A 27227-nucleotide genomic window follows, 5' to 3' on the forward strand; every position below is an offset into this window, starting at 1 on the left:
ATATGATCCAGCTTAAAAGGCCATTCCTTATTATACTTCACATATACTGAATTATTCTGTTAACCTTTTCATATGGCTATTAACAAAAACAGAACTAGAATTCAGGTGTCAAGGTCCCTAATTTGGAGTTCTTTCCATTACAGTACTCTTCTTCCCAACTCTTTCTAAACCCCCATTCCACTTTTACAATTATTTTCTTGTTCAACAAATACATTTGTTATAGTGTAAAACTTAGCCAAAGAAAGTGCCTGTTATCTGAAAATAACTGGTATGAGTAAGAGTCTAGTTAGTATAAACACATAGAAAATACCTATAACTTAAAAAAAAAAAATAAATCCTCAATTGATTTTTGGTCAATTATTTTGTGTTTTGTTGTTGTTGTTGTTTATTTTTTGTTTTTTTCAGAATGAGGTACTCTTTATTTTTTTGATTCCCTGTTTTTTTTTAATTTAAATTAATTAACAAATAATATATTTTTGGTTTCAGAGATAGAGGTCAATGATTCATCCATCTTATATAATACCCAGCACTCATTACATCAAATGCCTGCCTTAATGCCCATCACCCAGTGACCCCATCCCCCACCCCATCCCCTCCAGCAATCCTTAGTTTCTTTCCTATGATTAAGAGTTTTTATGGTTTGTCTACTCTCATATTTCATCTTGTTTTATTTTTCCTTCCCTTGCCTGATGCTCCTCTGTTTTCTTTCTTAAATTTCATGAGTGAGATCATATCATTGTCATTCTCTGATTGACTGACTTTGTTTATCACAGTACCCTCTAATTCCACCTACGTCATTGCAAATTGCAAGATTTTTTTTTCCATGTTTGAGTAATATTCCATTGTGCATACATACCACATCTTTTTTATCCATTCATCTGGTGATGGACATCTGGACTCTTTCCGTACTTTGTCTATTATGAACATTGCTGCTATAAACATTGGGGTATAGGTGTCCCTTTGGATCACTACATCTGAAGGGTTCCCCCTTCTCCACATCTTTGCCAACATCTGTTGTTTCCTGAGTTGTTGATTTTAGCCATTCTGACTGGTGTGAGGTGGTATTGCATTGTGGTTTTGAGTTATATTTCCCTGACGCTGGGTGACAACGTTTTTTCATGTGTCTGTTGGCTCTCTGTATGTCTTCTTTGGAGAAATGTCTGTTCATGTATTCTGGCCATTTCTTGATTGGATTATTTGTACTTTGCGTTGGGTTTGGGAAGTTCTTTATAGATTTTGGGTACTAGTCCTTTAGCTGATAAGGCATTTGCAAATATCTTCTCCCATTCTATCCATTGTTTTTTGGGCTTGTTGATTATTTCCTTTGCTGTGCAAAAGCTTCTTAACTTGATGATGTCCTAATAGTTATTTTTACCTTTGTTTCCCTTGCCTTTGGAGAGGTGTCTACCAAGAAGTTGCTGTGGCCAAGGTCCCAGGGGGTGCTGTGTGTTCTCCTCTAGGCATTTGATCGATTCCTGGTTTACATTTAGATCTCTCATCCATTTTGCATCTATTTTTCTGTATGGTGTAAGAAAGTGGCCCAGTTTCATTCTTCAGTGCCTGTCCAATTTTCCCAGAGCTATTTCTTGAAGAGAGTATCTTTTTTCCATTGGATATTCTTTCCTGCTTTGTCAAAGATTAGTTGACCACAGAGTTGAGGGTCAATTTCTCGGGTATCTGTTCTGTTTTATTGATCTATGTGGGGGTTTTTTTGTGTCTGTACCATACTCTCTTGATGATTACAGCTTTGTAATAGAGCTTGAAATCCAGAATTGTGATGCCACCACCTTTGGTCTTCTTTTTCAATATTCCTTTGGCTATTTGAAGTCTTTTCTGGTTCCATACAAATTTTAGGATTATTTGTTCCAGCTCTGAAAAAAAAGTTGATGGTATTTTACTAGGGATTGCATTGAATGTGTAGATAGCTCTAGCTACCATAGACATTTTAACATTTGTTCTTCCAGTCCATGAGCATGGAATATTTTTCCATTTTTTTGTGTCTTCCTTAATTTCTTTCATGAGTATTCCATAGTTTCCTAAGTACAGATCCTTTGCTTCTTTGGTTAGATTTATTCCCAGATATCTTATGGTTTTGGGTGCAATTGTAAATGGGATTGACTCCTTAACTTCTCTTTCTTCTCTCTCATTGTTAGTGTATAGAAATGCAACTAATTTCTGTGCATTGATTTCATTTCCTGCTACTCTTCTAAATTCCTGTATGAGTTCTAGCAATATTGGGGTGGAGTCTTTTGGGTTTTCCACATAGAGTATCATGTCATCTGCAAAGAGTGAGAGTTTGACTACTTTGCTGATTTGGATGCCTTTTATTTCTTTTTTTGTTGTTGTTGTATGATTGCTGAGGCTAGGACTTCTAGTACTATGTTGAACAGCAGTAGTGATAATATACATCTCTGCCATGTTCCTGACCTTAGGGGAGAAGCTCTTAGTTTTTTCCCCTTTGAGAATGATATTCATTGTGGGCTTTTTGTATATGGCTTTTATGATATTGAGGTATGTTCCTTCTATCCCTACACTGTTGAAAGTTTTAATCAAATGCTTTTTCTGCGTCTATGAAGAAGAACATTTGGCTCTTGTCCTTTCTTTTATTTATTTAGTGTATCATATTGATTTGTGGATGTTGAACCACCCTTGCAGCCCAGGAATAAATCCCACTTGGTCATGGTGAATAATCCTTCTAATGTACTGTTTGGATCCTATTTGCTAGTATTTTGGTAAGAATTTTTGCATCCATATTCATCAGGGTTATTAGTCTATGGTCTATTTTTGACAAGGATGCTAAAAATCACTCAATAAGGAATGAATGGTCTTTTCAGTAAATAGTTTTGGGACAATTGGATATGCTCATACAGAAGAATGCAGTTTAATCCTTACCTCATAGTATATATAACAATTAACTCAAATGGATTACGGCTTAAATTTAAAGGTTAAAATTATAAAACACTTAGAAGAAGACACAAGAGTAATTCTTCATGACTTGGGGTTCCACAGTATTTTTTTGGATATGACACCAAAAGCATAAGCAACAAAAGATAGGATAGATAAATTGAATTACATAAAAATTAAAACTTTGTCTTATAAAGGAAACTATCATGAAAGTGAGAAGACAATTTGCTGAATGGGAGAAAATATTTGCAAATATGTTTCTGATAAGGGAATAGAAATATACACACACACATATATATATACACAAATAAATATAAATGTGTATATAACATGAATATGTGTGTATATGAAAGTGGTATATTAACTATATTCCATAATATAGCTAACTGTATTACATTGCATCATTTCCTTTTATTATCAATATAAAATTCTCTAGATTAACCTTCTAAAAACTTAAAATTATACATAATATAAGGAGCCATAAGCAATTCACCAACAACTACCATTTAAAGGAGTATAGTTAAACTGGAGATTTCAAGTGATTTGTGTGGTTTGATTTCCTATTTCTTATACCCACCTCTCCACCTTCATTTTTCTGTCTATTAGAAGCTGTGGATATAATAAACAGAAAAGACAAAATGTAAACAATGTCTATTTAGCAAAATAAAGGAATTTTCCATTGGGAAACTCCCCTAGTCCAAACAGAATATTAGTTAAGCTATGAGTTAAGCAATTAGTACCCATACAGTCTATTACTTGGCAGAATGTTTCTTTGAAGTTTACATGCTTGATCAATTGTAGTAATATCACCTAGTTGATGTTTTAAATCAAAATTTCATCCAAAGTGTGCTAAATTTAAATCCATAAATCTGATCTGAAAAATTACAATCCTCCCAACTTTCTTCACCATTTTAAGATTTTATTTATTTATTTATTTTATTTATTTATTTTATTTTATTTATTTGAATAAATAAATAAAGAGAGAGGGCGTAAGCCCAAGCAAGGCAAGCAGAGGGAGAATCAGGCTCTCTGCTGAGGAGGGAGCCTGATGTGGGACTTGATCCCCTGACCCCAGTATCATGACCCAAGCTATAGGCAGACTGTTAACCAACTGAGCCATTCAGGCATCCCTCTTTTCATAATCTTGACAACAATCCCTTAGTGGTCTTTATGCTAGTAACATTTAATTACAAATGAATGTCTTTTTATAAATCATAAAACTTTATTTTATAAACTTTGAGTCAAATGTTGAAAAGATACTCTCTGGTTGTAGATTTGTTCAAGTATCTGTTTCTCAAGAAAAAAAAAAACAATGTTTGAGTTACTTCATATATGAATTTTTAAAAATGAATTTTTCAGTTTTGTTTGAATTAATAGCATTGTATGCAATTTTACTGTGTTTAGGACTGTGGCTTTAAAGAATTCGGAGTGTGAACTTCGAAGAAGGCATCTTCGAAATGGAATTTTCTGTTTGATTTTTCAGATTTCTTTTTTCTTTAGGAATGATTTTATTTTTTTAAATAAGGAAGTACATTATTTTAATTAGATCTTTTAAAAATATTTTTCAATCTGTAGTGTGGAAGACCTATTCCTTAACCTGAATTTCTCAATCCAAATGTTTCCTAAATAAAATTCAGCCATTCAAAGATAGGTACAAGGTTGCAAGTGTTTGATGTATGTAACTAATTCTTTATTTAAATTCAGCCTCGTTTGTACGAGTTTTGAGATGCCTTGGACAGAGGATGAAGTGCAAGGAATATTAATAGGATAGAAAATAAAAACAAGATAAAAAATACAAGCTTACCATCCCACGTCCTACAAACTCATTACTCAGTAGTCAAATTTGATTGTAAATTTCCTGGCAGTTAAAGTGAGAAAGGAGACCTGATCTCTTCCATTTCAGTCATTGTTATAATTTAAAAAGTATATCCATTCCCATTATTTGATTCTTAAAGAAATTTCTTATAAAGAACTTTATATAGGGAATAACAAATTATATGGTAACGGAGTTTTTGTAGTGACAAATTTCTTGGATTAAAGAAGACCTAACACAGAAACTTAACTCCAGGAAGATGAATCTAGGTTTCTGAAGGTAATATAATCTAAATTTGTAGTCTTCTGGTGGTTTAACTTGATTCAAGGGAAGAACACAAATATGTAGAAGACTGGCTAGATTTTTGTTTCTACAAATCATTTTTCATAAACCTACTTTATCAGAGAGATCAAAGTTCTTTTCTAGACTGGACCCAGTTAAAAATTCTATAGATAAATGTCTTGGTATGTTGGCTATTCTGGTAAACTTTATTATTTATTTACAAAGAGTCCTCAATACTAGCAGCCATGTATACTTTCTGGAACTTTTTAGTAGCCAGGTATAGAAAGAGAATGTGAAGATTGGAAGATGTTAAGATGGACTGGCAACTGTTTCTCCAACTCAGGAGAATTGTTCCTTTTCATAATGAATTCATGTTGTTAACATTGAATTGAGGTGTAAACTTCCATTTGTGTGTCCCTCCTTTTGAGGAGTATATCACTTAAAATTCTTTTGCTTATAAATAACAGAAAATGTTCAAATAAGTATAAATATTCAAGTGAATTTATTGGATTGTGTGGTAGTCAGAATTCTGTGAAGAAGCCCAAGATTCCCAATCCCTGGTATATATTGTCTCCCAGTTACTTCATTAAACATGAGTCTAAATACTGCTGTGAAGGGATTTTGCAAATATAACTAAGGTCTCAAGTCAGTTGATTTTATGATAGGGAGATTATCTGGGTGGTTCTGAACTAATCACATGAGCCTTTTAAAAGTAGTTTTTTTTTGTTTGTTTGTTTTGTTTTTTTCTGACTGGCTGAGGAAAAGAGATTGGAGGTACCAGTGCCTGCTTGAGGATAAAGGAGGCTATGTAGAAAGAAACAATTGAAGCAGCTCTAGAACCTGAGAGAAATTTCTGGTTGACAGGAAGGAAACAGAGACCTTAGTCCTACAACCACAAGGAATGGAATCCTGACAATAAGAATGAGCTTGATGTTGATGAACTGGATTTTTAGTATACCAAAATATACTCAGCCTGGCCAGAAACCAGAAGATTGATTTCAGCTTTGTTATATCCTAAGCACAATACCCCAGAACTTTTGAAATACCAGAACTGTGAGCTACCAAATGGGTGTTGTTTTAAGCTGCTGTTTGTGCTAATTTGTTGTGCAGAAAATAGAAAACTAATACAATAGAAAACTAATACAACAATAGAAAACTAATACAGCTAGATCACTGAAAATTCCAGTGGAGGGGGAGGTGATCTTCAAATGTGATTTATAAGAGTTTGGGCTTCATTCCTCTCAAATTCGCATTGCTCTGTCCTCATGTTTTCTTCCTAGGGGAAAATAGGCTGTAGCAGCTCCAATTTCAAACCTATATCTCCAGTTTACTCCAGGAATAGAGAAATAACCTCCTCATATATTTCAGCACATACAATCCCTAAGCTACCTTCATGATTAAAATTGGTCCAATCAGTGGGAAACCTGGGACTCTGTTGCTGAAGCAACACTGGTAGGCAGATTTCAGAAAAGTCACTTGAGTGAGAGTATATGAAATGTTCTACAAATTTCTCACTCCTCCACTCATCTAAGTAGGTAAAAGTATTTCTTATGAGAGGAGCCTGATTTTTCAGCTAAGTCCATAACAATAGTAGAACTATACTTCCCATATGTTAGTTCTTATTAAATGGAATACTGTTTTTCTACTTTTGAGTAAAATTCAAGGATATTTCTAGTACTTGGCTTTGGTGTTTCCCAGTTTTTTTGCCCACTAAGTATAAACTTCCAAAATACTCTAATTTCTCATTAAAATCTGACTGTCATCCATTCCATTTTCAATGACAAATCTTTATTCTCCCCAAATTATGGACCATTTATCTTACTAGATATTCTATAGAGACTATATATTTCTTTCTTGGTAAATCAGAAGTCTTCACTTCTTGAGGCAATTTTCTGCATGAGAATGGTATAGCAGTCTATCACAATATGTAGAATTTTTCAAGATAAAGAATTTTTTTTCACAGATCTGATTGACTTTTTTTTAATCCTTGATGTCAAATATAAACTCATTATTATCTAGACTATATGAGTTATTGATTGTCAATATAACCTTAAAACTACTTTAAAAATCTGGATAGGTCCGAATGGTCTCTTGATGAATTTTTAATAACTTGTAATGGGATAAACAAGAGTTTAGTGTATCTTGTCCACCTTCTTATATATTAAGATAATTTTTTCAAATGAATTCTATTATGGCCCCTAACAGTATTTTCATTCCTACCCCCAACCCAGCAGCAATCCATAGAGAAGAGAAAGGTAAGCATTTGCTTTCATATTGGTGACAACTTTTTAAGGTCAAAAGCTGAAAATGTCTCTTATTAGTCTATTGACTTCTATCTAATTACTGTCTTGGAGGAATGATTTAAAATAAACATATTCCAAATCCAAATCAATTTTAGAAGGTGTTCTTCTGTGTTTACTGAATTAAACTTAATAAATACTTGTGGCAAACCAGTGCTTCTGGATTCCTAGGCAGGCATTTTGCAACTAATTTATCTTAAACCTTTACCTTAAACATCTCCTCCTTAAACAGGAGTCGTACTGGAGCAATGTTGAGGTTATTGTCCATATTTGATCATTAAATATGCTTTGAATGTCCTCATACTCAAGTTATCAGTGCTATTTATCTATTGATAGAACTAGCAAAGGATTCTTTAAGAAAAGGTGGTATTATCACATATTTTCTTACCTTATCCTTCTCTAAACTTAAGAGGCTTGATGTTTAAGTATGGATAGGCATTCTCAAATTTCATTAGGGAACAGGTTTTCTACTCTTCGTGTGGCTGACAGTAGAACATATTAAATCTGTCTATCATTTATACCCAATAATCAGCAAAAGTCTAGTTTTAAGAAATACTGTGTATAACTTGGGATTAAGCTAGTGGTTACAGAAAAAATTCTTGCATGGTATTGTTTGGCTCCTCCTCAGTTCTTCTTAGTGCCTGTGTGAGAAAGAATTTAAATAAAGCAGATAATAAAACTTGTTACTTTACTCACGAAGGGCCTGGGGTTGAGGGGAGTGGTGTTATGGATAAGACTTACCATGTGGCAGTGTCCTGCCTATGAGTTCCTATTGAAAATATTTTTTCTCTCTTTCCATTCTAGGAAGAGCTGAGATTTTCCTAAATAACTAGTTTGAGGTGCCTGTGTGGCTCAGTGGGTTAAGCCTCTGCCTTTGGCTCAGATCATGATCTCGGGGTCCTGGGATCGAGCCCCACATCGGGCTCTCTGCCCAGAGAGAGGTCTTCTATTTGAAAAGGTCATCTCCGATGGAAAACACAGGTTTAGGAAGATGATCTATAGAAAGGTGAGCTAGAAAGAGTTACCTATTTAGCCAACAAGATTAGTCAATTAACCCAGATGATGAGTGACTGAGCAGATACCTAATGCAGATTATGATCACATCTATTGTTCATTGTATTTTTTCCTCCCCACCCCCCAAAGGTGGCTAATCTCACATCCTCTAAGTAATGAGGGACAGAGTTTCAAATATGATGATCTAGCAAGACTGGTCTAAATTAACAGTTTGTATCAGCAAAAGGGAGCGTTCTGCACTTGTGTGTTACATTACTAGACAGGTATAATAAAGTATATAGCAATTAAAGCATAACAGATGCATACTTTTTTATTGTATCATAATAATGGGACTCTGTTAAAACAGTGATTCTCCACCTTGGATTTAAAAAAAAAAATGTCAGCCCAATGTTCATTTAATAAGAAAAATAAATTACTGACAAAAATCACCTAATAAGAATCTCTATGAATATAGCCTGGAAATTTATATATCTATATATCTATCTGTAGCTATCTAAATGATTTTGTAACATTTAAAAATATGTATAAAATCTTGAGGGCTGACTGATAAGAATGACTGTGTTAATATGAATTATCAAGACACAGAATAAAAATGTCACTGAAAACCTAGCTCTCGATCCATCTCTGAACTGTTAAAGAAATGCTGATAGCTCTATATGTATTTGAAACATTCATATTCCCTAATATACAAATAAAATGAGTGTGAGAATTTAGAATTTTTTTCAAAGATTTTGTTTTGTATAAAAACAGAGAAGACCATGGTGCATTTGGTTTTGTAATATGGGAGTTGAAAATGACTTTTCTTCCTCAATGGTCTGAAAACCAAGACTGTTTAAAATAGAGCTCATCCTTAGAAGTGAGATTTTACTTCCTGAATACTAATCTGAAGTGTTTAATGGTAGAAAGAGGAGGAAAGAGAACAGGCCTTAGAGCAGCATCTTCTCTCGTCTTGCTGGTGACTCAATTTTTTTTTTTTAATTGTGCCAATTCCCAGAGAGACTCATTATAAAGCTGAGATTGAAGGAAGTAATTAATTCAGGAAGGTTGATATTGGTTTTGATGCACCAGAGACTTTTGGTTCGTCTGCTGAAGTGTGAAATAATGCTGTGGACTGTAAGATAGGAGGAAGGAGAAATGACATGCCAGTCTCCTTGTACACATCTAACAATATACAAATTTAAAAATACCTTCCATTTGTAAGAAAACCTTTCTTAATTAGAAGAAGCCTGGAAAAAGATCAACCATTTAATCTTTCAGTTTAGTGGGCCAAATGTGTCCTTTTCAGGGGCTCATGATAAAAAGTGCCTGAAACTTTTTCTCTCCACAATTCTAAAATATATTCTGTGTAGTAATTACAAGTTCAGAATTTATATTTCATGTATCGTTAGTAACTGCCCCTTGCAACTTGTTTCAAGTGCTCATGATTTCCTTATGGAGTGCAAATGTGTAGTAAGATAATGATGCTTTATTTACTTATTTTTAAATAATTTATTTATTAGAGAGAGTGAGCAGAAACACAAGTAGGGTGTGGGCTGCTGCAGAGGGAGAAGGAGGCTCCCCATGGAGCAGGGAGCTGGAGGCAGAGCTCAATCCCAAGACCCTGGGATTTGGACCTGACCCAAAGGCAGCCCTCAGGGCCCCCCAGGTGCCAGGACAATGATGCTTTAAAGCATTTCTTTAGAAATTTAAAACTTTTAGAGCATTATTTTTTCCTCCAGGGTCTATAGATACATGTACAATTCAGTTTGTTTGTTTTTGTTTTTGTATATATATTTTTTTAAACAAGAACTCTCCTTCTTTACCTATAGGATATGTCACTGAAGAATTGTGCAATGAAGCACTCTATTTTGGGGGTTTATCTTTCACATTGCCTATCTGAATTTGAAATCATATATTGCTTACATGTTCACAATAATTTTCATAATCTATATCATTAAAACTGTTGATTTATATCAACTCTGATTTGAGACAATTCTGCCATTAATTTCTTTGAGGTTATTTAATAACTGTAATTAGAAGTTAAAGCCCTGCTTTGTGAAATTTAAATGAAGTCCTAGAAATTAGAGCTAAAGAGCCTATACCTTCATTATTTTATGACACAGAAGCTGAGAATCAGAGGTGAAATGATGGTAACAGTATTTAATAGCAGAACTAGGATGAGAAACTACCTTCCAAAAAAAAACAGAGGAAAAGGACTTGTCCTTGAGTGTCCATTTTTTTGAATTTTTTGCCTTGGGAGATGGATATAATCCCCACTGAACAAGATAAAGAAACAGAGGTTCAGGGAGGTTAAATAATTTAAAGTTCCCAGAATGGTGAATTTTAGAATTCAGATTAGATCCTTGTCTAAATCCAGACCTGTCTCTTACCAAATCCCATGGAATAGCAGTTCTCTTTTAGCCACAAGACTTGCAGAATCCTGCAGTCAGCATAAATATGAGAATAAAATAAGTAGTATTCATTAGGCTAGATGATTTAAATAAGTCAGCTGATGATAGTGGTATGAAGTCAGTCATTTTCAACTCCCATATTACAAAGCCAGAGAGCAAGAAGTGATAGAAGGGAAGAACTAAAGGAAAAAAAAAAAATAAGTCCCTCTCTTTCTCCCCAACTTCCCCTTTCCTTTTTCTTAAAATTTTTTTTTCTTCTAGTTAAGTCATTCTGATCCTATATGCCTGTGAGATGTCTGTATTTATCACTGTAAAATCATCACTATATAGTGTTCCATGTAAGATGACTTGAGTCATGGAGAAAGGTAGTTTATAATAAGCAACTTCCATTTCATGTAACAGAATACAATTCATTAAGAAACAGCTCAGTAAAAATGTTAAAACTTGTATTTAAGAATACCCAGATTATTTTAGAAATTAACATCTACTATTTCTCCTACCAGCAACACTAAATAATATTAATAGGAGGTGGCATGGATTAATTTTCTCTTGAAAATCTCCAACCTCTTTATACACTTATGTTAGAATTACAGAGGTCAGAATGTGTATATTTTCTTTAGAAATGGTCCTATGTAATTTTCTTTAAGATGTAAGTTGACTGCCAATGTGATTTAAAAAGTGGTTGATTTTCTTGATATCAAAAGAGGCATGTAACTTTAATGTCTATGAGCTACAATTCATGACTTCTTATGTTTCCTATATCATATAAATGAAGGGCTTCAAAATCAAGGAGGTGAGGTGACTAATAAAAACTTCACTACAAGTTCTAACACCAGTTTTCTTCTTCATATTAGCTTGGAGCTGTTATCATTACATGTCTTAACTGCTTGTTAAATCTTTTGATTATTTTTCACTTTTAATTTTAATCCTAAATACACCTGAGTGATAAGGTGAGATAGAAGCAACAGTATCCTCCTGAATTTGAGATGTTTGAAGCAATATTACATTTAGACAATGGAATGATGTGCTAATACATTCTCTCAGGAAAGCTGAGTCTATTTTAAAGTAATCTTATTAAAAATATCCAGAAAAAATGTTGAGACCAAAAAAAAATCCAGAAATAATTTGCTTTATGACAGACAATACAGCTTTAATTTTACTTTAAACAAAAGATTCCAGAGGATTCGTTTTGATGTAAGCTTGTATTAAAGTAACATTTGACATGCAATGCAATTTATGGTTAGTTTTTTTTTTTTTAATGGTTTTATTTGTTTATTTGAGAGAATGAGAGAAAGAGAGCGCCTGAGAGGGGGGAGGGTGAGAGGGAGAAGCAGATGCGGACTCCATCCTGGGACTCGAGGATCATGACCTGAACTGAGGGCAGTTGCTTAACCAACTGAGACATCCTGGCACCCTTGTGGATAGTTTTTTTGTTTGTTTGTTTGTTTGTTTGTTTTTAAAGAAAAGATATTCTCTTTTTTGAAAACATGGTTTTTAGTATATTTTTGAGATTCTGAAAGGGAGATACTGATGTGGCTATTAATAAAAAATTTCTTAGCAGTAAAAGTTAGAACTAATTTATTTTGTATAATGATAAATTATCCAAGATAGTTATATACATCTATATTATGACAGCTATATATGTAGATGTAAGTAGATCTATATATGGATGTAGGTAGATTGTATATATGGATATATATACTTATATCTCAATAGAAATAAAGATATAAATAGGGATATAGATCAAACTATTTTGTTAGCCTGGAACATTGCTAATTTAAACTTTCATAACATCATATATTTTAAAGATTGAAACAAAATAAAACATTTTGCAATTACAGTGATGGAACTAAAATTTTGGAACTCAACCAGGAGATGTTTGTTTATCTGCAATGTCATAAATGAAAAAAATCATCATCATTACAGAAGTGGGCATTGGGAATACAGATGGTACAGCTGTTGTTCTTTAATTGTGACTAGATTAGTAAAATGCAGTTTTTACAACTCATTTAAAACTTATCACTGGGGAATACATTTTAGTACCACTTAGGGTGTCTTTTGGTTAATAAATTCTTGCCTTTTGAGTGTAAGTATTTGGCTTCAAATCCCAGATACAAGTTTATTAAAAATTGTAATAGTTCTTAGAGACTATAAAATGAAATGAAGTGCACAAAATGTGTGTTTCCGGTGCTTGACTTTAAAACGATTTTTTACATGACTTATTTCAATATTTTTAACTTAAGCAGACTGTTGTTGAATTTAAATGATTATTAAATATTTAACTAGAGTGAGAAAGAGCAAGTAAGAGAGGGAGAAATAGAGGAGTATATTATTTTTGAATAAAGTTTTTTTTTAGTTTCTTGGTTTTTTTAAAGAATGTGTGCCCCATATTAAAATATTCTAATAATTAGAAATCCGAAAAACATTTATATAAATCAGGCTGTAACTTTAATTTTTTTTTTTAATTTATTTGAAAGAGATCACAAGTAGGCAGAGAGGCAGACAGAGAGAGGAAGGAAAGCAGGCTCCCTGCTGAGCAGAGAGGCCGATGTGGGACTTGATCCCAGGACCCTGGGATCATGACCTGAGCAGAAAGCAGAGGCTTTACCCCACTGAGCCACCCAGGCACCCCAACAGGCTGTAACTTTAATCTGAGTTGTAATTTAAAGCATAGTTAGTGTGGTTTGTAAGAGATTTGTGGAATATTCTGTGATAGAATGTGTAAGAGGTAATAAAAGTATACTTTTTTTTTAAACTAGAGCATTTGGAATATAACACTGAGTATTTCTACATTAAGCATTATTCTAAATGTTCATCTTCATCAAATAAACAGATGTGAGAAAAGAAAGTCTATATTAATGAACAAGTCCCCTTCTTGAAAATTCAATGTTTATGGCCAATGAGGTAAAAATTTTTGAGGCAGTGAAGCAGGAGCTCAGTGACAAGAGACCCCGAATTTTATAATTTTGATGGGATGTGACCTAAAAGAAAGGCATGGCTTCATGCTGGTATTTTCTCTTCCCTTACTAAAATAACCTTTTATCTGGATAAAATAAGTTTAACAGTATGGAGGGGAGCTAGAAGCCACAGAACTCCCCACTAAAACAGCTGCAGAAGCTAACAACTGAGGCTGCCATAGTCTCATGGATGCTGACAGAAGACAGAAGACTCCTGGAGTTACTCACAGGAGAAGCAGAAGGTAAAGCAATTTTGCTGGTTGTCCAAGCTCAAAATACCGTAGGTACATGTCGAGTGCCTGCTGGAGCCTGCCTGAGTCGTGGGTATGCTGTGGGTACACGACCCCTGAGGGAACCTGAACATGAGACCCACCACTTTTCTAGCCATCTGTCCGCAAGACTTTGACCAGAGGGAGACCAGGTGAATTGCAGAACTACCTGATGCATTCCTGTGATATTAACTCACTTCTCAGAATTTCAGGTTCATAAACAATTCTGAGAAGTGTCTTCAGTCAAAGAACAGCCAAGGCCACAGACTCAGCAAAAAGAGTAGGAGCATAATAGGCCTGTGTGGATTGCCTCCCTACACTTTTCTCCACCTATTGTTATCCACTGCTCCCTCCTATTTTTACTTGTAACAACATCTGCTCCAAACCTCATTCAACTCACATTCTCCAGAAAGTCAAAAACTCTGAATCCTTGATAGTCCCAGGAAAGCCATGGTCCTTATCTCAAACATTTGTCCTCTTTCTCTTTGGAGGTACTGTGGTGTGGTTTGAGGAATCCTTCACATTTCCTGAGGGGTCCAGTATATTGATAATACCCACTCTATCTTTTCCATTCCCCTTCTTTCCAAGGAACCCTAATTTTTCAAACATTTTCTCAAACTTTTACCCTAGTAGATTTTGCTTACTTAGGAAGTTATTAATAAGAAAATAGGGAAATGCAAATTTTTTTGGCAAGGATCTTTCCTAAGAGTGTGTAGTCTAACAAATGTTATTAATAGAATAAGTTGGCACATATAAATATAATGGAACTAAACTTAGTTAAGATGGTTACTTTGGGCTTTAATTTTAAAAAGCATATAATTGCTTTTAAAATCAAAAGCAATGAATATTCAGTAACTTAAGGGGAAGGGTCCTTGGCCTGGGTTGTCTGATTGTAGATGATGCTACAGTCAGACTAAGTGACTGGTTACTAGATAGATAATCTTTTTTTACCACAGCAACTTTGATGTGTCTGTGTGAAGTCAATGCCTTATTGAAAGGTCTTCCTAATGAACATTTTTTCTTTAGTCAACATACACATATATTTAATACTATTTTCATGGAGAAGATGGGAAATACGTTCTATATGAGAGCCAGAGAAAACAATGGAAATTCTGGGGTGCCTGGGTGGCTCAGTGGGTTAAGCCTCTGCCTTCAGCTCAGGTCATGATCTCAGGGTCCTGGGACTGAGTCCCGCATAGGGCTCTCTGCTCAGCAGGGAGCCTGCTTCCTCCTTTTTCTCTCTCTCTCTGCCTACTTGTGATCTCTTTCTGTCAAATAAATAAATAAAATCTTTAAAAAAAAATGGAAATTCTATTTGAAGAGGACTATTCTTCATGACAATTTCTTTCCCCATGACCTTTTGCTTCCCTGAAACTGGCTGTGTTTGTGATGTTAATACTGATTGTGAGGGAGTATGACAAATCACATATTAAACTAAAATATGAAAGTCTTGCTCAAATAAAAGAAGTGAGATGTAAGGTTGTAATTAAGAGCTATTAATTAAGAATTAACCTTTTGGAAATCCACCTCTCACAGCTGCACAGCAAGGTTGTCTTTCTCATAGTGTGGTCATGGAGGACTATATTTCTAAAGATGCTGTATGTTTTTATGTGCTTTTATAATTTGAAATAGACTGATAAGCAATTGGGTAGTTCTGAGACAATTCTAAAAACTCTGTAAGCCCTTTGGCATATTTTAGTAAGCAAATATTGACATGGTAATCCCAAGTTCATATTTACATGTATTTTACATTTTTTTAGGAAAATATTGTTATTTTAGAAATAGGCAAGTGAGAGATTAGAAAATATTTGAGTTCTGAAGGATTAGAGATTAAGAAAAAAATATTTATCACAAATATTTATCCCAAGCTCCCTAGTGACAGGGAATATCTTTTATATATTAGATTTATTTATTTCATTTATTAAGAACATTCAACAAATACGTATTGATGATATTTTACCTGCCATCCTTATGGATCTAGTGTACCAACTTTGTTAAAAGTAATTTGCACAACATTTATGTGATTTTTTTATGGAATGGTAGACCTATTCTTCACTACATTTTCACAATTAAATCCATCCTATAAAAATGATAGTACATGTACTGTTCATAATAGAGTATATAATATATATTATATTATATTATACTCATAATAGAGTATATAATGTCATCTTCAGTGCTTAAAATTTGCCACTCCTGAGAACCCCTGGAGGAAGTTAAAAATGAAGATTCTGGGGTCCACCCACTCAGATTCTCATTCATTTGGGACCAGGAATCTGACCTCTCACCAAAGGCAGAGTTGATTCATGGAAGTATTTTTAGAATACACCAAGAAGTGCTACTCTTTAATATTTGAAGAGAAAGTCATTTGCTGACTTGTAACATGTTTTTATTTCTAAGGAACACGTGTTGATTTCATCTTTTTAGACATGCACCTTGTAAGCACTCTTCTGGGTGTACTTCCCACTTTCTACCAAAGTGTTGTTTCCACATTTTCTCATTTAATTACCAGTAGAAATGTGTCTTGGGAATGAAGCCTTTGGCTTCGTGAAACTATAACTGAATTCATCAAACGTTAGCCTTCTGAAATTAGTACTAAAAATAACCAAAAACATGGTTTTCTGCTTAAAGTGTTTAATTCTGTTTTAATTAGAAACATTCCTCTTTTATATACTTAGTACGTCTTCACCTTCATTATTTTTGAGAGTTTTCAGTGGGTCATTATAACTATACCTGTATTTACATATTAATACTAGAAAATTCTAGAGGTAAAGACATGATTAAATTTTAAGGATCATCCTGTACCCAAGATAACATTTATAAACCAATTTGGAATTTTTCCTGTGAGATATCTGAATCTAAAAGGTTAACAAGCAGGGATTTACTACATGTTTCAAGCTAAATCTAAATATTAGTGCAAAATTGCCTTTTTTTTTTTTTGGTGGCAATCATCCAGATTTCAAGAGAACTATTCTTTGTGGAGTTAATACCTGTGATGTGGTTTGTTTAGGAGAAAATTATGTCAACACACACGTTGTCAGAAATATTTCAGAAATGCTCTGATGAAATCATGGTGATTTTGGCCAGTGGGCACAGAGCCTGAGGCCTAAGTAATATGTGTAATGCCTCAGTGAAAATGATTGTTTCTAAAGCAGCACAGTAGGGATGACCAGTGTTCGCTTGCTTGCTTGCTAGCTTGCTTTTTTTTTTTTTTTTAAACTATATTTGTTTCCCTACAGACAGATTTGGGTGGATCCCTCTGAACGAAAGAACAGTCTGAAGTTGTATTGCCTCATGCATTATCTACCCACTCTTCTCAAACATCTTTACTGGCCCTTTGCCCTCAGCCTACTCTCTGTTTAATCAACTGCAATCTGGCCCCTCCCTTCACCACCACATTGAAACTACTCCCACTAAGTCACCAATGGCTTTCTAATTGCTAAACCCAAAGGAAACGTTCCAAGTCTCAGTCAGTGCTGTGCCAAGCCATGTCGGAAACTGTGGTAAAAGGAAACAGGCGTGCCCTGTATATGCTTATTAAGATATCCTCCCATATTTTGAACCAAGCAGAAAAAGGTAGTAAAGCTCTAAAATCAAAAAATATGATTATAAATAAAGCCCCATGCTGTCCAATTTATTGGCACACCATTATCAACCCCGAAACCGACTCAGTGGGAAAGCAAAAGCTTTGCAGGTCCAGGAACTGCAGGCTGTCATGATGCACAATAATGGAGGGTAATAAAACACAAAACCACAACCTCATCCTCATTTAAAATTTTGAACTTTTGTTTACCATGGATTCTTTTGCATTAATTTTTTATTTTTAAAAATAATGAATTTTTTATATTTTTATCTTGATTACTGATTGATGTCCCTTAAGTTTTTTTGCCCAAGGTTACTGCTTTATTCACCCCTAATTCCAGCCCTGCTCACGGTACTTAGCCTCTTTGCACACTTGATACTATTTTTCCTGTCTCTGAAATCTATACCTTCTGAGTTTCTGTCACACTGCTGTCTTCTGATTCCTTTCATACATCACCAGTATCCCTTCTCAGTATCTTTTCTGGGACATTCTTTTCTTTCAGCCCTTTAGTATTTGCTGCTTTCAGTAACTCATCCTCACTGCTCTTAGCATGCTGTGGTTTATACTTTTCCTGGCTGCATCTGCTCATTTCCAGTACTATTGCTTTTTTCCACGCCTTTGTTATTTCATGGCTGAACAGTTGCAATAGGCTGCTAATAAATTGCTCTTATTTTCATCCTGGCCCCTCTCTGATGTACAATGAAGGCAGAATGATTTTTTTCTAAAGTGAATATGTAATTCATTTATTTATTAACCAAATATTAATTATTATTTATTTTCTCCACCAGGCACTGTGTTAGATTCTAGGAATAAATCAGTAAATAAAGGCTATACTCTCCTGAAACTTGTATGTTAATTTTATTTGAATATTGCTGTGGCCTTATTCCAGAGTTGTATTTAATTTTTATCTAAATATGTTTGCATGATGGGTTGGGTGAGAAGGGCATTTTCCCTATTTCTCATATTTTGATTATAGAAATTTTTGAATATTTATTATCTTCTAATCAGTTGTATATAAAGTGGTGGAAGCCTAATTCTGCTTTGTAAAAAAATTTGTTTTATTAAGGAGATGGAAATACTCTCTTGTTAGTACTTAGGCTTGTCTTTCAGACCAAGAAATACGAGATACGATAATCACCCTTTTTCTTGACTATTTCTGAGTCCATAGGTTTTACACTTATTACTAATTATATCCCAAGTCTTGGCATGTATGTGCTGCCATTGCCTTTAAACAAATTGGAATCCAGCATAGCAACATGTTTTATTTAGCTCTATCTGTGTGCTTGATTTAATTTTATTCAGTTTTTTTTTTTAAAAAGATTTTATTTATTTATCAGAGAGAGAGAGGGGGAGAGAGCGAGTATAGGCAGACAGAATGGCAGGCAGAGGCAGAGGGAGAAGCAGGCTCCCCGCCAAGCAAGGAGCCCGATGTGGGACTCGATCCCAGGATGCTGTGATCATGACCTGAGCCGAAGGCAGCTGCTTAACCAACTGAGCCACCCAGGCGTCCCTTTATTCAGTTTTTTAAAAAAAAATGAATAGACTTTATTATTAATAGTATGTCATTTCAGGGTCACAGCAAAATTGAGCAGAAAGTGGAGTTCCCACGTACCCTTTCCTCATGGATGTATGACCTTCCCACCACTAACGTCACACCCCAGAATGGTACATTTATAACAACAGAAGAACCAAAAATGACTCATCAGTTTCTACCAAAGTCCATTTTTTATCTCTGTGGGTTTTGGCAAAAGTATAATATTTTGTTTCCACCATTATAGTATTGTACAGAATAGTTTCACTGCTCAAAAATCCTGTGTTCCACCTATTCATCCTTACTTCCCCCAGTCCCCTGGCAATCACTGATCTTTTTACTGTCTCCACCATTTTGCATTTTCCAGAATAATATATAGTTGGAATCATACAATATGTAGCCTTCAGATTGACTTCTTTCACTTGGTAATATGTATTTAAAGTTTATTCCTATGTTTTTGTCTAGATATATCACCATTCATTCATCTGGTCAGATACATCTTGGTTACTTCCAAGTTTGGGCATTTATGAATAAAGCTATGAATATCCATGTTCAGGTTTTTGTGTGGACATAAGTTTTTACCTCTTTTAGGTAAAGACCAAAGAGCACAATTGTGGAATCATATGGTGAGAATGTGTTGAGCTTTGTGAGCTATTGCAAACTGTCTTTGAAAGTGCTTTATTATTTTGCATATCCATTGGCAATGAATGAACATTCCTGTTGCTCCATATTCTTTTTTTTTTTAAGTATTTTTTTTAAGACTTTATTTATTTATTTGACAGAGAGAAATCAGAAGTAGGCAGAGAGGCAGGTAGAGAGAAAGGGGGAACCAGGCTTCCGTTGAGCAGAGAGCCCAATGTGGGACTCGATCCCAAGACCCTGAAATCATGACCCAAGCTGAAAACAGAGGCTTAAACCACTGAGCCACCCAGGATCCCCAATTGCTCCATATTCTTATCAGTGTTGTCAGTGGTTTGGATTTTAGCCATTCTAACAAGTATGTAATGGTATTGCATTGTTTTCATTTGCAATTCTCTAAAGATGTATTATGCACATCTTTGCATATGCTTATTTCCACCTATATATCTTCTATGGTGAGGTGTCCAAATCTTTTGCCCAATTTTTCACTTGGATTGTTCATTTTCTTCTTATTGGGTTTCTTTGTATATTTTGGGTAAGTCTTTTTGCACATTTTCTCTTCGTAGCTATCTTCCAATTCTATTGACAGTGGCTTTCACATAGAAGATTTTTTATTTTAGTGAAATCCAACTTACCATTTCCTTTTTCATGGATCATGCCCTTAGTATTGTATCCTAGAAAGTCACTGCCAGACCCAAGTTCATCCAGATTTTCTTTTATGTTAAATTCTAGTTTTATTGTTTTACATTCTATATTTAGGCCTATGAACTATTTCGTTAATTTTTATGAAGCTTGTAATTTCTGTATCTAGTTGGTTTTTGTTTTTTTTGGGGGGGGGTTTTGTTTTGTTTTGTCCTGTTTTGTTTTTTGGTTGTGAATATCTAGGTGTTCCAATACTATTTGCGTAAAAGACTATCATTTTTTGAACGAATTGTCTCTCTTTGTCAAAGGTAAGTTGACTATATTTTTGTGGTTCCATTTGTTCCTTTGATCTGTTTGGTTTTTTTTTTTCACCAGTACCATGCTGTCTTGATTGCTACAGTCTTATTTTAAGCCTTGAAGTTGGATAGCATCAGTCCTCTGATGCTATCCAACTATGGCTATTTGCAACATTTGCAACATTTGGTGATTTGCAACATTTTGCCTCTTTATCAACTTTAGAATCCATTAATATCCACAAACAAACTTGCTGGGATTTTGATTAGGATTGCACTACATCTTTAGGTCAAGTTGGAAAGAAGTTACATATGGACAGCGTTAAGTCTTCCTATCTGTGAAGACGAAATAGCTTTCTATGGAGTTCTTTGATTTTGTAGATCAGAATATTATAGTTTTCCTTATATAGATCTTATATGTATTTTTTGTAGACTTACCCCTAAGTACTTTTTGTGGTACTAATATAAATGTTATTTTTTTTAAAACTCAAATTCCACTTGTTCATTACTGGTATATTGGGAAACAGTTGTCTTTTTTATTCTCTTTCCTATAATTCTTCCAGGAATTTTTAATTGATTATTTCAGATTTTCTACATAAAGTAACCATATCATCTGTGAACAAAGACAGCTTTATGTCTTCCTTTCTAATCTGTATATATGTTATTTCCTTTTCCTGTCTTATTACATTAGCTATGACTTCCAGTGTGATGTTGAAAAGAATTAATGAGAGGGGACATCCTTCACTTGTTCTTGATCATAGAGGGGAAGCATCCAGTTCCTCACCATTAAATATGATCTATAGGATTTTTAGATGTTCTTTACCAAGTTGAAAAAGTTTCTTTCTGTGCCTAGTTTGCTGAGAGCTTCATCATGAGTAGGTGTTGGATTTTGTCAAGTATTTTTCCTGCATATATATATATATAATTATATATATATATAATTATATATATATAATTTTCCCCCCTCTAGTGGACTATTGATGTAATGAATTGCATTAATTGATTTTTGAATGTTGAAACCAGTCTTGAGTATCTGGAATAAATCCAACTTGCTCAGAGGGTATAATTTTTATACAGTGTGTTTAAAAATAAAATTGTGACAAACCATAAAAAACTCTAAATCATAGAAAACAAACTATTTGCTGGATTGCTGGAGGGAAAGAGGGGTAATGGGATGGGGTAACTGGGTGATGGACATTAAGGAGGGCACATGATGGAATAAGCCCTGGGTATTACATAAGACTGATGAATCACTGACCTCAAGAAACCAATACATTAGTACATATAGTACATTATATGTTAATTGAATTTAAATTAAAAAATAATTTGTAACATTTAAAAGTTGAGACCTTCCCAAAATTTATTTTGGGCTTCTTTGAAGAAGAAGAGTGGCCATCCTTAAACTTATTGTCCCACATGGCAACAATCTGCTGGAGCTCAGTAGCTATTGCTACTTCCAACTTTACCACAGTCTTTGCAACTCATCATTGCTTTATGTCCAGTGTCTTCACTAATTTGCCTTGCCTGCCTCAAATGAACTCCAGCATCCTCAGGCCTCGGAGCCAATGGGCATGCTCTAAGTGCTTATGTTACTTGACCTTTGTGTTGCCTGAACCTTTTCACATTGTTGAATCTCTTCATTCCTTTGCACTTGTAACCCTGTTACATTCTTCCCACTTCTTTTATATGGATTCTCCTCTTAACCTCCTTTTAAAAGTTGGAGTTCATTAAAACCCCTTTTTTCTCTCTCTACACACTCAGCATAGGCAATCACCCCCTTTTGGTGGTTTTTCAGATCGTAGGCTCTCTGCTCTTCTCCTCTGTACATACTATTGACTTTGATTAATATTATTAATATTTTGGGGTGGGTATATAAATTGTCCCAATGAACCATGGAAAACATCAAAGTAATAATGACTTGTGACAGGCTTTTCATGGATTTGAAATGATGATAGTTGGAAGGAATGGAATAAAGAATGTACATCGTGAGATACATTCATAGTCTGGAAATGTATTCAGTTTATTATCACTAGTCTGGTCTTAATCTTAATTGACAGGAGAACAGATGAAGCCCTCATAACACCTACTTAGATAATAGTGAAAGAATGTTCTGAAATCAAACATGATCTTAGAGACCAGTCTGGAAAGAAAATAATATTTAGATCTTATCCCATAAGATCTAAGATCTTAAGATCCAGTAAAGCAAATGTAGTAGTGATACATACTATGATGTGATAAATCTTAAAAATATACTAAGTAAAATAAGCCAAATATGTGACAAAGGTCACATATTATTTAATTATAATATTACATATTCAAAACTGACCAATCGTTGGTTTCCTAGGGCTAGGATTGGGAGTGATGGTTGACTATAAATGGGCATTGAGAACCTTTTTGAAATAAATAAATTATAATGATGGTTGCATTATTTTTTAAATTTACTAAAAAAATCATTAAATTATACACAATGGTTGTGTTATATAAATTATATCTCAAACCTATTGAAAATAGCAATAGCTAGTCTTTTTCTATGCACTTATAAATTGCATAATATAACCCTATGAGATGGTATAATTAATATGATTTTCCCATTTCACAGATGAGAAAATAGGCCTAAAGTTTAAATGACAAGGTCATAGAGCTCATGGTTTAGCTGAAACTGAATTTTGGAAAGATTGACTTATAACTTACATTTCTTATTTTTTTGAGTTAATTGACCAAGTAGCAATTATTCTTGAAGCATCAAGGAGTTTATATTTATGAATATCCGGCTAGGGTGGTATCATTGTAGGTGTGAAATCCAGAAAACCAAAGTGGCCTGATGGGCTGCCTTACTGCGATCAAGAAATTGACATACAACACAGAGCCTAAAGCTGAGTAACTACATGTGGATAGATGTGTGGTCTAGGAGGGAAAGGTCAGGCTTCTTTTAACTTGGGTGAGAATAATCACTTATTTTCCATAATTAAGCTTAAGAAGGAGCGGACTGATTTTTAGTAGTATTTTGGTAAATATAGCCTGTACCAAGAACCTATAGCTTGTCACTCTGTTTTTTTCGGATATTTTCTAGACTGATCTCCTAAAATCTCCTACATTGGTCAGTATACACAGTAGTAATGGTTAATAGTAATATCTTGTAGTTACTGAGTGATTACTCTCTAATAGACTGTGTGTTTTACTGCTGTTAACTCATTAGTATTTACAAAAACCGTAGGAACTGACTTCTACAGTTATAATTTCTCTTCATTTTTCAGATGAGGGAACTGAGGCATAATGAGAATAAGTTACTTATTCAAGGATAAACCAGCTAGTAAGTAGCAAAACCAGGCTTTGAGCCCGGGCAGTCTTCTTTGGTTCTCAGTAATTAATAACTATAATAAGCCTATATCTCAAGGCCATAAATCCTAGAAGAGACAGTCTCCAGAATGGGGAAAGTGTTCATTTATTCATTCATTTAGTATTGATTATCAGCGCTGTTATGCATTATACTAGGACATTGCTGATAATTAAATATGCTTTTAACTATGCAGATTTTATGAATGAACATGCTGTCTTTCAATATGTCTTTTCCTTGAATTTAATACTTTGAACTAATCAAGAGGACTTTTTATGTTTTAATTATTTTTTATCCCATTTTCTTCCTCCTTTTGAAAAACATAAAAACAATATGAATTTAACATCATAGAATAGTAGTAAGAATAATCTTCAGAGCATTTTCATATATTTTTTAATGGGTGTGGATGTAAAAGAGGAGCAAAAGAAAAAAAGTTTGTTTAGTACATCCCACTAGTCATTCCCTATGAATAATTCCCTATGGTATTTTGGCAAAGACAGGCTCTTGTCTAATTTTAAATGACTCAATTGAAGCTTCAGCTGGAGGTTGATTCTAGAGGCTAATGGACTTGCTATGAAAGGTTTCTAACATTTAGCCTAATTTTCCACTCCTTAAAATTTTAGAGCATTACTTCTAATTACTTTCTGTAACCTACTCAGCCTCTGCTGCCTCCTTGGTTCACACTATTTGTGACTCACTGTCCTTCTAGATAGATATTATGTCTCCCTACTGTGAATTATTTCTGAGTGAAGCAAAGTTTATATCTTTGCATAGACTGGTAGTTCCTATATTGAGGGATAATTGTATATGCTTCTCTTTTTAATTTGTGCTGTTATGCATAAATGTACCAAATTATATATTCATCTTGGATTTAAATTTGTGAATTTCAAATCTTTGAATCTGAATCCTAACAGTCTGAACAGTGCCCATTTACTAAATTTGTAGGTGTGAAGTCTAGGTCCATATTACCAAATTTTCTAATACACAGCAGATCTGAATGCTTTTTCCTGTTTTCCATAGATACACATCTAAATAAAAACACTCTTAAATGGCTATTGAATAAATGTTTATATAGAATTTAGGCATATGAAGTCCATTGCCACTTTTCAAAAGAGAAATGATGATTATGTGGAAACAATGATTGTTTTATGACTAAGAAATGTGAATTTTCTGTCAGTTAATAGTATTCTTATTGATTGACATGCTTCTTTCCACCTTTATGTAGAAACTCTTCAATAGGCTAAATAATTTTATTGTTTGTTTCCTGATACAACTGCCAAGCTTTCAGCATTAAATATAATACATTGAGGCAAGGTTCTTACCAGAAGAAATAACTTTATCTTGCTCTCTTTTATCAATACCTTGCCATTATATTTTGTGTATTATAACCCTTTCACATCATAGCCATAGCTGCCGGTGCTAGTCTGTGTTCTAGACAGAAACAATCAAGAAGGGGGATTTATTGTAAAGTTTAAACATCAATGATTTTGTTGAAATTGTATATATTATAGAACATAATATATATTGGGTTTTTTTTTTTTTCCAGGGGAAATCCTGTCTAGTTACTACCTTCCACAAGGATTGGTGGTGATTTTCCTTTTTCTACTCACACACACTATCATGGAAAGTGTTATCTGGCCACATGTGAGGCTCAGAGCTGGGGGATATACATGTTATAACAAATCCTTGATTAACAGAGGCCCATACTGAGCTGCAGTCTGCTCTCCTGTGTCCCTGCTGAGAATTATTGTGCAAAGGTTTGTCTTGACAGGCAGTCCTATAAAAATTGGAGCTTATCTGCTATATTGCTTTGATATTTCAATCTAAATTGGATAGATTTTACACTTTGACACTTGGTATATTGTCTTTCCTTTGGATATACAGCTTGTGGGTGTATTAGCATTTACTGAAAGTGCTATAGCAATTCCCATATCAAAGTAATGCTGCTCCTTGGTGTTCTTCAGAGTAAACCCAAGATGTCACATTTCAGGGTAGGTAAAATATAATTGATATCCTTTAATTACTTAAATCTATGTACATACTAGTATCAGTTGAATAAGCTAGGTCTGCCACAACCAGATCAAGTCATTATGGACAGATGCTAATAAATACTCCTCTTTTTATCTAATCTGTAGTTCCCAAATTGGAGCAGACATTAGAATCATTTGGAGGGCTGGTTAAAAACGAGATTATTGTCTCCTCCTTCAGAGTTTCTAATCTGGAATCTGATAGGGCCTAAGATTTTACATTTCTGACCAGTTCCCAAGTGATCTGAGATCACACTTAAAGAATCGGGTTCTAGGGTACTGTCTAACCACAGAGCTTAAAGGCTGTGAATGGACCAGATCTCTTCTTGGGCCCATGCTGGAGAACCACTGAACTAATATACTGATTGACAAGCATATTCTGTAATGGAGCAGATGGTAAATATTATAGGCTTGTGGGATATACAGTCTCTGTTGCAACAACTGAATTCTGCTGTTATAGTAGGAAAGCAGCCATAGACAACAAAGAAACAATGGATGTGGATGTGTTGCAACACAATTTCATTTACAAAACATGGCCCATGGCCTATAGTTTGCCAATCCCTGATCTAATTCATCAACAAGTAACTTGTATCTTTCCTAGCTCACAAGATATCTGTATCCTGTATAGTAGCCAGCAACTGCATGTCCAGCTTTGAGCTGGGAATGCTGGGGGATATGTAAGAAGTATAAATCTGATTTTTCTACCCTTTTTCAAAAGATTAGATTAGTATAGTATAGTCTTGAGACAATTTAAATGCCTAAGCTGGAATAGATTTCATGATATAGGTGAATCTTGGAGAATGATTGAAATTAGGCAAAAGAGAATAAAATAGATGTCTCAGAAAGGAAGGCCAAAAGAGAAAAGGTATGGAGGGAACACTGTATTCTCCCAAAGTACAGCAAGGAGATTTGTGATATGGAAAGGTTTAGAAATGTTAAGAATCACAGATGCCATTTAACTAACATTTATTGTGCATACTCTCTATACTGGCACAGTGATAGGTCCTGGGGACATAGTTAACCAATGCATAGTCCTTGCCTTCAAGTATCTCTGGTGGATCAAGATATTAAAGAATCCCAAAGCCATCTAAAGTATTTGAAGTTGGTAGTCTTAGGTCATGGTGGGCTTTCAATGGGTGTTAAACTGAAAATGAAATTTATGATTGACATTGGGAATTTTTGTTCTTGATCAGAGTGGCTTGAAGCTTTTAGGAAAAGTCATCCTCCATAAGCTAGTAAAATGATAACC

The 27227-nt window shown here is 34.3% G+C and overlaps 1 protein-coding gene across 2 annotated transcripts in view; it reads left to right on the plus strand.

Annotated features, from left to right (window-relative positions):
- Positions 1-27227, plus strand: part of NAALADL2 (N-acetylated alpha-linked acidic dipeptidase like 2) — a 1286203-nt gene that overhangs the window by 210763 nt on the left and 1048213 nt on the right. Inside the window, exon 1 of one of the 2 annotated variants that reach the window (XM_044251815.1) lies at positions 25636-25708. The exons of the other annotated variant lie outside the window; for it this stretch is intronic. The gene's annotated coding sequence lies outside the window, so the exon portion shown is untranslated. Of the gene's footprint in view, positions 1-25635; positions 25709-27227 lie in introns of those variants that run through there. 2 annotated transcript variants of the gene reach the window in all.

This window comes from Neovison vison, chromosome 6 (genome assembly GCF_020171115.1).
Source record: "Neovison vison isolate M4711 chromosome 6, ASM_NN_V1, whole genome shotgun sequence".
In the NCBI taxonomy this organism is placed as follows: domain Eukaryota; kingdom Metazoa; phylum Chordata; class Mammalia; order Carnivora; family Mustelidae; genus Neogale; species Neogale vison.